The sequence below is a fragment of the Pithys albifrons genome, chromosome 4 (assembly GCF_047495875.1).
Source record: "Pithys albifrons albifrons isolate INPA30051 chromosome 4, PitAlb_v1, whole genome shotgun sequence".
NCBI lineage: Eukaryota > Metazoa > Chordata > Aves > Passeriformes > Thamnophilidae > Pithys > Pithys albifrons.
The window spans coordinates 85,770,561-85,782,920 of record NC_092461.1 but is presented as its reverse complement, the minus strand read 5'-3'; positions in this window follow the sequence as shown (position 1 = coordinate 85,782,920).

Below are 12,360 nucleotides of genomic sequence, written 5' to 3'. Positions count from 1 at the left end.
TGGGTGCCTTTCAGCAGGTATTATATAAATATATCAGAATTATATAAACATATAAAAATGTGAGAATGCAAGATGTGTTTTAAAACTGTGCTGTTTTGAAACACTCTAGGACCTTCAGAAAAGCTGTAACTTCAGCTTCAGAAGACCTATAGCTTTTTAAAGTTGCTAGGGCCTCTGGAAACTAAGTTTGCCTTTTTAAAAATGCATTTAATTCTCCATGAAGATTACATTTGATGCAGATTTGATTTCCATTATTTTATTTTACTTAGGCAAGGAAACATTTGCATACTTCTCTGACGTGTTCTGGTTTAACTGTACACTTACAGAAGTGATTTGCAAATGAAGACAGACTGTAGTCCTAATTGAACACTAACAATAGGATGCATTTTCAAAACATGAATATATGTGCTTGGCAGCTTGCTGAAACAGAGTATTGGAGTTCAAATACTTTGGCGAAATGCCAAGTATAAACCAAAGGGACAAAGGATCCCTTCGTCCCTGCCCTGCCCAGAAAAAGAGAGAAGGAAAAAAACCTCCAAGATTTAAACTTAAACTAGGTATATATATTTATACCGAAAAGAGAAAATTAAAAGAAAACTACAATATAACACACACATACACAAGTTAGAAATTACAACAATCCACTACCTCCCACCAAAAGGAGATCCCAGCAGTCCAGATCCATAAAGCACCCCAAAAGATACCCAGCAAGAAACGGAGAGAAATAACAATAAAATGTTTACTTCCCTGAACTAGAACAAAATGTGAAGTAACAGTCACAGCAGTAGCAAGGCCCAGCACAGCAGGACAACGGTAGCATGTCCTGTCTCTACTTCAGCCATGATGCCAACTGAACTAAGCCTCTCCTACACCTGCTTTTATACTTGATTTGACCTCAAAATGATATGAAATGTCTCCTTGGTTGCTTAAGTCAGGGGATGCTTGTCCCCTCTAATCCACATCAGACTGTCTGGGCCTGCTAAACTGAGGCCTAGCTAAGACTAAAGCTAAAACTACCACACAGAGAAACGTCATCTCTGTGATTTCCAGTTAGTGCCATTCAACACCTCACTGGTTAAGCACAATTCTGTACTTTCGTGTCCTGATTCGGTCAGGTGTCTAACAAAAAAGTAAAATGAAAAAGGAGGAGAAGAAAAAGGAAAGGAAAAAGGAAAGGAAAAAGGCAAAGCAAGCCAAAAGGGGAGAAAGGCAAGGCAAATCAAGGTCCATTCTTCAGTGAAACAAAAAATATTTATATTGCAACAGCTTCCTGGTATCCCAAATAGAATTAAGAGCAGTTACTAAAGATGTAGATACTGCAGATGTCAAGAAGTTTGGTTCCTTAAAAATGAATGGAAAGGTACAGAACTGTAGCCACACATTTCAATAAATTCTTGCATATTCTATTCAATGCTAGGTTTGTCATGATCTGTGGAGGGGAGGAAATTAATTGCTTTCTAGTAAGGGAAGGCTCCAGGGCTTTTATTGTTCTGCAGAGGGTAGATCTTGATGAAAAAAAAAATTGTTAAGGAGACTCAGTCTTTAAGCCAAAAAGTTCTGTTACTTGAAACATAAATGATGAGAAATAAGCTACAGCAGAAACAATTTCATTCTTGCCTGTACCCTATTACACCTTTAGAAAAACTTGTTCTCAGTTTGGCTTCTGGTCAGTTACAGAGGATGCACTTGGAGTACTTTCTGTTTCTTTACAATTGCCTTTGGTAGATAAAAATGTCCGTTTTGCTTTTCTCTCATATGAGAGAAAAACTTCCCTCCACGGGGTGAGGGAAGGAGTTATTAGCTCCTCTTTCTAAAGCAACTGCCTATTTAAAGCCATTTAGAAGCTACAGGTATTTTGTTTAAATTCTTTGCAGCATATTCATATTAACGCTGGAAAACCAAAAGAATGAATGGGAATTTGGAATAGGTTGGGGACCAGTACAATAAAAAAATAAAATCGTATTATGGTTTCTCTGCACTAATCTGACTATTATTTAAAATATCCTCTAGCATTGTTTCTAACATTAATTGTCTAACGATTTTCTTATATTTAAACCATGGTAATTAGATTGTGCAGGGAGTATTTCTTATTCCTGCTGCAGTATAATATTTTCACTTGATTGAAGCTGAACTGCAATTTGGCCTTTATATTGTAAGGGGAAAAAAGCCACAGGACTGCTGGGAGCAAATGGATCAATTAAATAATGTTCTTTTGTAATGAGGGTTACATCATTCTGCCAGTGATAAAAATCTGCAACTGAACATGTCACTAATGATATATGCCATCTTCTTAGCCCCATGATGCTAACCTATCAGGAGGAAACTAGAAGGCCTAGCTTTCCATTGATCCTTGCATGTTCTGTTTCACAAGTCAGTAAAAAATGAAGAATTTGCGCATTATAAAATACTAACTTTGTGATATGAGGCTACCAAAGGCTAAGAATAGCAATATGAATATTGGGGTGGAAATACAGTTTTCAAATACTTCTCCTTTTCTAAGCAATTTTTCCATTTTGTGTCTTGCCTTTTGGACAGCAGTATTATTCTATCACAACCAAGATCCCATGGTGTAGTACTAGGGCAACGTCAGCAAATCAGGTTTGGTGATGGCTGACATATGGAGCACTATAGTGCAAGATGATCACTTACACATAACTAATGCTGAAAAAAAAATCAGAACTTGCAGGAGCTCGTGAGGGTTTGTTACAACCTTACATACCTAGAAAGGAGGCAGATCCACTTATGCTCTTAGTTGTTGTTAGGTTTGGCCATCTAAATACTGGGACCTTGAGAGCATCTAAGGAGTAATGCTAAGTGTAGGAACATAGTAACAGTGAGAACAGATCACACTGAGTTGACTGCTGCAGTCTCCTTTGCTCTTGTAAGACTCCCACCTGGAATGCTGCATCTAGCTCTGGAGCTTCCAACAAAAGACAGATGTAGACGCATTGGAATAAGTCCAGAGGGGGGCTAATAAGATGATCAGGTAGTTGGACAACCTCTCCTACAAGAAAAGGCTGAAAATGTTTTTCGGCCTGGAGAAGAGGAGGCTTCAGGGAGACCTTAGAAGAGCCTTCCAGAACCTGAAGGGGTCCTACAAGAATGCTAGAGGAAGACTTTTCACTAAGGTATGTAGTGATATGACAAGGGAGAATGACTTAATGCTAAAAGAGGGTAAATTTATATGAAATATCAGGAAGAAATTATTTACTGTAAGAGTGGTGAGGCAATGGAACAGGTTGCACGGAGACGTTGTTGACACCTCATCTACAGAAGGGTTCAACTCCAGGTTAGATGGAGCTCTAGAAACCTGGCCTAGTGAAAGGTGTCCCTGCCCATGGAAGGGGGGGGTTGAAACTAAATGAGCTTTAAGGTCCTTTCCAACCCAAATCATTGTGTGATTCTGTGATTAGGAAAAATTTCTTCACTAAAAGTGTTGTCAAGCAGTGGAACAAGCTGCCCAGGGAACTGCTTGAGTTCCTGAACATATCTATACACATATATCGGATTCTTAGGGACATGGTTTAGTGGTGGATTTGATAGTGCTGGGTTTGACTTGATGATCTTAAGGGTTTTTTTGAATGGAAGTGATTCTATGATTCTGACTGCGTAGTTAACATCCTGTTGTAAGTTAATCCTGGCAGGTAGCTAAGCATGCTACTGCTTCTTTTTTTACTTTCCCCTAGTATAGGATAGAGAATTGGATGGGCAAAAGCAAGAAAATCCATCAGTTGAGATAAAGAACAGTTGAAAAGAACATCTTAGCTTAGTAAAGAAAAGCATAATTCAATTGGAAGAGACATAGAGTGATCAATTAGTCCAACTGTCTGACCACTTCAGAACTGACCAAAAGTGAAAGCATGTTATTAAGGGCATTGTCCAAATGCCTCATAAACACTGATAGGCTTGTGGCATGAACCATCTCTTTAGGAAGCCTATTCCAGTGTTTGACCACCTGCACAGTAAATCACCATTCCCATGCATCCTGTCATGGTGTCCCAGGGGAGAAGGTCTCAGCATCTCCCTCTCCAATTCCTCTCCTTAGGAAGCTGCAGACAGCAATGAGGTTTCCCCTTAGTCTCCTTTTCTTCAAACTAGATAATCCTAGCTGGTACTCCAAGGACTTTCCTTGCAGCTCTTTCACCAGCTTTATTGCTCTCCACTGGATGCATTCAAGGACCTTCACATCCTTCTTAAATTGTGGGTCCCAGAACTGCACATGGGGCTAAAGGAGAGGCTGCATCAATGCTGAATACAGAGGGATAATCACATCTTTTGACTGGTCAAGCAAAGACGGTCAAGCAAAGCTGAACAAGCAAAGGAAAGCAAGATCAGAAACTCATTCACTACTTTTCAGGCAGTGTCAAGCAGATGTACTTTCTGGAAAAAAAGTCCTCAGCACACGTAATTTTTACTTGGAAAGAAAACTAAAACTGGAAAATAAAACTTGGGGACTTCTATGCAAGTCTTTATTCTGTCCAATCTCTGCAAAGATATTTATGTCCTTACTTACCTATTGAGTTGGCCTTCAGGATGACTTTGTTGAGTGAAAAAAGCTGCACTCAGAATTCCAAGTACATCTGTGAAGTGCAGTTGTTCTCGATTTGAGAAAAGGACAGCACACCAGTTAATGTATTTGCTTAAGAAACGAGACCAAACCAAACCAAAACCCAAACAAAACAAAATATGCTGTTGCATATTGTCATGGTTTAACCCCAGTTGACAACTGAGGATCAAGAAGCTGCTCACTTATCAGAACTCCCCCACCCCACCCAGTGCAGGGGAAAATCAGAAAGAAATGGTAAATCATAACAGATAGAGATAAGACCAGTTTAATAATGGAAGAAGATAAAATACACTACTACAAATACTACTAGCTGTAATGAAAAGAAGTTCAGGTCAGCTGCCCTGGATGTGCTTTCCTCAGGTTCTTGTGCATCTGCTCACTGGCAGAACATGGAAAAGTGAAAAATGCTTGATTCAGAGTAAGCACCACTGAACACGAGTGTGTTATCAACATTATTCTGTCTCTCTCTATATGTTATAAATAAAAAACCAAAGCACTGTAACTGCTGCTACAAGGAAAACTAACTTTATCTCAGCTGAAACCTGCACATATACATTCCCAGAATACCTCAGGATTGCCTCAAGAGCACATTTGTTCATTGAAAAATATTGGACAGTTTCTATACAAGTCTGCACAAGAAAGAGAGCCTCGGTTCACAGACCTGCATTCTCAGATACGGATGAATGTCAGAACTGACAGAGCTATGATGCAAAGTGTGGTGATAAGGCAACCTTATCTCTATTTAGAGAGGATCAAGGTATATGCTTCCTTTTCGCTGGGTAAATGCTATCATAGTAATTATTGACAATGCATCAATTCCTGAGTATTTTTCTGTTGTTCAGGCCCAAATTATCCAAACACTCTCCAGAAACAACAAAATAACATTGGAGATATGGTAGACTGGTAATCACAACTGAGTCTAGTCACTATTTCTTCACTTTAGTTCAGATGGCAAACATAATTTAACACATTCAAAAGCAGGGATTATTTCTTTAAGTTAGATTTTCTAGTAGTTCTTTTTTTCCTTTTTTTTTTTAATCTGTTTTCTGTCAAGCTGGCATTAAAAATTATTAGAGGTAGTTAGTTAACACTGAATTTTATACAACAAATTTTGGACATAACATTCAAAACTTTTATGGTCAGAGAAAGTGCACCTTATGTATAAACCCAAATATCAGTCAACTGATATCTTAAGACTTTAAACATTTTTAGCTCAATTGTGTTTCTCTCAGGAAAAGAAAGAATATATTGTGGTTTAAAAACACCCAAAAAACAAGAGTTACTTATAATATATAATTAAGTTATATGAACCTACACTATTTCTTGCAGTTATGTCCACCCTTCCCTTGCTCCTCTGTGTGCCTTACTTCTGGTGCTGATAATGAATGCCACTGTTAGCAGCTAATTTTCAGGATCCAAGTCCTTTTGTGGAAGGAACTCAATGTTCTTGTTGATGATTTCTTAATCCATACTCTGGGATCCACTTTATATAATTTTTATATGTTTGTTAACATACACTTATACATTTTTCACTTTCTTCTTTGGTCTAGAGCTCCCCATTACATCCAAATGTAATATATCTGGTAACCATTACACATTAGATACCATTTCTTTGCCCTCTTTATTAAACATAAAATCAATTTTCTCAAACTTCAGTTTCCCATGTCTTTGAGTATTGTGCAGAGGTTTGCAGCTGTGGGTTGTCCAGTGCTAGAAATGCAAAGCGGAGTGGTTATTATAATTTATAATGGAGCACAGCAAATGGAGCACACTGAAATTTGTATGGAAGGAAGGAATTCGGAAGGACAGAAGGAATTTGGAAGGAAGAAAGGATATCGGAAGGAAGGAAGGAAAGGATGGGATGGAGGAAGAAAGGGAGGGAGGGAGGAAGGAAAAGAGGGAGGGAGGGAGGGAAACTGACTTGAAATTCAACCCAAACCCTAAGCATTTCTACGGTTCAAGGGATTATTTTCCTGTTGGCATCCCTCACATTTCTGTTTTGTAAGCTCTAAAGACTCTATCAATAAACAGATTTCTTTGTGAATTTCTGAAGAGTTGTCAGTACCATCAGTATTTATTTTAGTTGGCTGGATAAGTTTTACAAAGCAGCAGTGAAATGTGAACCAGGCTTTTAAAATGTTAGATTCTGTGATTTATGTGTACAGTCTGAAATATCAGTTTTTACCACTTTTAAGAGGGCTTCTTGGCCACAAGAAAAGATGACAAAGTTTTTCCTTCATCTTATAGTTTAAAGTGGAAAATACAATGCTTTGTACATATAACACATTTGTGTAAAGTTGCCCTTGGGAATTAAAATCTCTATCATTTCCATATTAATATCACTTCAAGGGGTTCAATCATAACAATGTCTTAACATAGGGTTGTCTATTTTCAAATATTTTCTTGTCCTTCTCTGAGATAGGCAACTGAGTCTGACTGTTGAGAACTTACGAATTAAACAAGGCTGAATTGAATCAGCTTTTGAATACAAAACCTCTGAAGTTTTCTGTAAGGGAAAAATAAACCCTGAAGTGCTTTACAAAGTAGCATGATGATATAGCACTGATAAAAATTTGCATTATACATGTAAGAAAATTGAATCTCATTTATTTCACTATGCAGTATAGAATATAATAATATTATTTAATTTACAGAACTAGAGTAATACATAGTTTATTAAAATGCCTTATGTTTTACTTTTTACATTTGTAAGTATTAATATATTTCTTGTGTGGCATGAACATGCATTTGAATTTCTCCCTTACTTACTGGAATGAAAAATACATCCTTAAAGCATATTTTTTTCTTTTTTTATTGTCTTTGCTTGAGGCTGTGCCTGCAACATACAAAGACTATCAAAGCAAAATGGTGACTGAAATTCAAACTGTTCTGAGCTGGAGGGTTACAGTATTATTTTTAAAGTTTATTTTAGAATTTTAAGTCAAGAATTTTTTTTAAAAAGTTTATCGCTTTCAGTCATCTTTAATACATGAAATAGCATCTGAGTGTGTTATGGGTTCACCCAGGTGGACCTAGATTTGTGCTCTGAAGTTTGGACTAGGCCGAAGCTGTCAGCTGACTTGAGCTGGGCTGAGCTAACAGCTGACCTCTTCTAGCCAATAAGTTTGTATTCCATACCACATTATGACATCATCTCCAGGGAAGCAGGAACCAGTGTGGGAGTGGTTAAGGCAGTCGCTTCTCAGCCCTCCTCTTGAGAGGACGCACGATGCTGCCCCAGGGGGGATGGAGAGGACCAGGCCCACCACTGGCTCACAGGGTATCTCAGGAAAGTAAAATGTGTTGTTCTGGGTCTCTCCTTTCTGCTTGGGTTTGTCTCCCTGGGGAATAAGTATTTCCTTAAGTAATGTGTAGTTAAGACAGTAGAATTTGTGTGTTCGTTAAGAAGTTGAGGTGGGGAACTTGTTGTTGCAGACTTGTGTGAGTGTATATTTGTACTCTCTTCTAATTGTCTCTTTCTTTCTGTGAAAAATATATGTAGTTTTAGTATAAATGCAGTTTGAAGTGGATTTTTTTTCTTTTCCCTCTCTTTTCCTCCCTTTCCCTGGTGTTAGGAGGGAGGCTTTTCTCTCTGTGCTTGGGGGGGTTGGCAGTTGCTTATCTCAAACCAAGACAGAGTGTTGCTGGTGAGTTTATGTTTAGATTTCTACTATACAGAAAAGAGGAGAGCAGGAAAGAGCTCTTAAAGTCCAATGGAAACAAAAATTATTTTAAGGTTAAAGTGGAACATTTTTCTTCACCTCTTTTTTTGTAAAGAAATAATTTTTACTAAATAATTTTAGTTTTACTTGCTGTATAGCTTCTCAGAGAGAAAATCAATAAAGTTTAACAAAATATTACTTTGGTATATTTACATTCTGGTGGTGGACAAATGTTCTTCCTTCCATCACAATTTAAGAGTTTGCGTCTCCTCTATCACTTCCTGGTTTACAGTGCAGGATCAACTCCATGTTTCCATTTCAGGTATTTACCTTTGTCACCTACAATCAAAGGCAGTGAAATTGCCCAGCTATCTAGCTGGTCTCATATTCTGGGTTGGCATAATATGTTGCAATAAGAAGAGAAGCTTGACTTATATCTATGCATATATGCATAAGTTGGAACTTCTGTCTTGGGTTGAGCAGGCAAATTGCCAACTGTCCAAGACAGAGAGAAAAGGTTCTCTCCCCCCCAACCAACCAGCCAAGGGAAGAAGAGGGAGAGCAAAAAAACTCCAAACTAGGTTTATGCTGAAACTAACTATATATATTTATGCAGAAAAGAGAAAATTAAGAAAAAACTACAATATAAAACACACACAAGTTACGTGTAACAAGGAATAACCTCCCACTCCCCAATTAATACAAAGTCTATTACTCTGGATTCATAAGCACTCTAAAAGACACCCTGCAATAAAAAGAAAGTATAACAACAAAATATTTTTGCTTCCCTGAACTCAAACAAAAGGCAAGTAGTGGCAGCAGGAGCAGGGCCTAGCACAGTAGAAGAGCTGTAGCACATTCTTCTTCTACTTCAGCCATGGTGGAACTGACTAAGCCACTCCCACACACTGGCTCTTACTCCTTTTGAGATTATGTCATAATATGGTATGGAATACAATATTATTGGCTAGAAGAAGTCAGCTGTTAGCTAGCCCAGCCTAGATCAAGTCAGCTGACAATCCCAGGCCTGATCTGAACTTTAAAGCCTAAATTTAGGCCTACTTGGCTAAACCCATAATGTGTCTCCTCCCGAATCTCATTCAGAGATCAAACTGCATCACATCTTTTCTTTATACACCCATCTGAACCCACTAAAAGGTGGAACATATTCTTGTCAACCTCTTGCTGGCATTACCCACACTAACTATCATTTGGATCAGGTAGGAAGAAGCCAGGGGAAAACCTCCATGCACATGCAGCTGACATGACCTCAGTCCTGCAGGCAAAGGCAATATTCCTCTGCTTTTAGCCCACCTTCTAAGATTTTTTTTAAGTGGTTCTCTACTTTTCCCTGCTAATTGCTCATTAGTTTGTCTGTTTATGACTTATGTTCCCATCCAGGGTATTTATTAAATATTTGTTTTTCATTTCCATTTATTTGTTATTTATGCTGTTTTCCAAAATCAGAAAGGACTTTTATTGTAACTAGAGGTATAAAGTAGAGACAAGAATGGAGATTAATGGGTGTGCTGGTGTCTGTGTCAAGAGAGTGAAGGAAATGCTTGTTGAGACTATTATGTAAAAAATCTCCTCCCAAAAACATTTAAATACATTTCCATTGCAATGCACTACTTACTTAACTAGTTAATTCTTGAATTACAGTGAAATTGGAGTAGTTTTTATTCATTTATTCTCTGATAAACTTAAAGAAATTCAGAACACTGTTTTGAGTGACAGCACTTTTCTTGAAGGAAAACATAATGGTGTTGTGTACAATACCTATCACTTTATATCTGAGAAAAATAACATCTATATGAAAAAATGTTGTATTTAGCCTTTCTAACTTTATTATGTTGAAATTTAAAGAGTGAGTATGATATTTTTCCTATTTTTGTCTTAGAAAATAATTTTGTGAAGCAGTGATTTGCATTTTGTTAGTGCAAAAATCTACTTGAGAATTGATCTGTTGTGCTTTGCCTGTAAGAAATTTTTTATGGCACTCACAGTAAGCTGACATACTTTTGTAAAACCTTGTGTTATTTTTTAGAAGCAGCTGTTCCAAAAATGCAGAATCCACATTAAAGGCTTTGCTTCTTGAACCCAGCCAACATGAGAAAGTCATCCCTGCCAATCTACTGATTTCTTGCTTATGAGAGAGTGTTTTTTTGTAGAAATAGCACCTGTGCCACTATCTTACACGAATATTAAAGTGTTGGAAAAGAAATGGAGTCTTTTTCTTTTAAGAATTCCATAAAGTCAACTTTCACCAAAGTGAAACACACATATCACTTTGTGCCTTTACTTCTTTCATGTACCTAGTATAAAGGAAAAAAAAATCTGACAATTGTTCAAGTGGCAGACAAAATTCTTCAAGGTGCAGAGTGGCAGCTGAAAGCAGAGGCAAATGCACATAGTTAATTTGGAAAGTCAGCAAAACTTTGACCATGATTAGTGTTTATGAAAGAAAATTACTTAGTTTTTCTTCCAGTGGATGATGGCAAATACATCCTTTATTTCCACTCATACCTGACACTATGAAAACAAACACAATTAAAAATACAATTGAAATCTTGTCCCCATGTGTACGGAGAGGGGGATATATTGTCCTGCTGCTGTTATTCTGAAAAAGCCCTGGACAGTTCTTATTGCAGTATCCTTGCCAGTGGTTGCACTTGACTGCTATATACCTTAGAGATAAGAAATATTTTGCACTCACTGTTCAGCTGATGGATTTCTATCCTAATATTAAATCCAGGCTGATGACTTCAACATTCTGTTGAGTTCCATCCTCTTTAGGATCCTAACTTTTTTTATAAGCTCAAGTGGAGCTTTCACAGCAAAGAACTCAGTCCACGAAGTTCAAATGTTCGAGTCTTCTAAGTGTAATTTTTGAAGTTCAGTGTAAGCAATATGTGGCATTAAAAAATGTTCTAAATAATTTATTATTCAGGCCCATAGACTTCCCCCATTTAGAGACACCCAGGTCCAGTGATGCCACACATTGCTTTCCAATTTAATAATGTGAAAAATATTAAGTGCTACCCAAACCTTTGAACATAATTTATGCATAGTTGTTATCATGTCTGACTAGGCATACTTCTGTGTCATTTTTGGCAAGTTTTGCCAGTAATTGATTCAACTTTCATTTATAGTTCTCTTAATTAAAAGTGTTAACACTTCTAAGCTGGAAGAGGAATAAAATAAACAATCATAGAACTGTAAGGAATTATAAAAAATGCTTAACTGTTGTAATTAGAGTATGAACTTCTTTTTCCATTTGTCACATTGACTTTGAGTTCAGCATAACCCTTCAGATATTAATGCAGGAGTTCAAGAGCAGCTTCTGGCTTCTGTAGGATTCTCAGCTCTGTTGTGGGCTCTAGGAGGCGATTTCATGGGTAACCTAGTCAACAATGGGGGAAAAATCTTTTCAGAAAGAACTAGGTGACCTTCTCAACTGAGAAATGGACTGTGCAGGTACTCAGAAATAGCTGCAGAATTCTTCCAGTTTTCAGCTATTACAGGCAGAGATTTCTTGGGCACTATGATCTCAGGAATCTATGATAAGGACACAAGGTAGAGACATGTTTCAGTGGAATCTGTGTCATTAGAAAGGGGTACAAGTCCATAAAGTCTTTTTTTTTTCTGGTTTGGTTTTTTTTTTGTGTGTGTGGGATTTTTGTTCGTTTGAGTTTTTTTGGGAATTTTTTTTCTGTTTTGTTGCTGTTGTTGTTGGGTTTTTTTTAGTGTGTGTGTATGTGTGTGTGCTTGGTTGGTTTGGTTTGGTTTGGTTTTCTTGGGGGTTTTTATTTGTTAGGTTGTGTTATTTTTCTTGCTGACCATTATGACTTAACTTAGAATTTTCTGTTTGGCTGGTTTTTATGCTTGAAGAAAGTAAAGGCTCAGCATGCTGAAAGATACCCAGTTGGAAACAAATAGCTTTCTCTCTTTGAAAGCAGCAGGATTTAGCAAATTTGGTTTAAGTAAAACCAACTGTACAGCAAAACTAGAACCCTGCTAGTAGAATGGAAATAAGATCTGCTTTTCCTCATAATTTTCTTTATGTTTAGGGTTTTTTTCTGTTTTCTTTTTGTTGTTTCGTTTGCTAGTACATAAATCTAGTCCCCAATA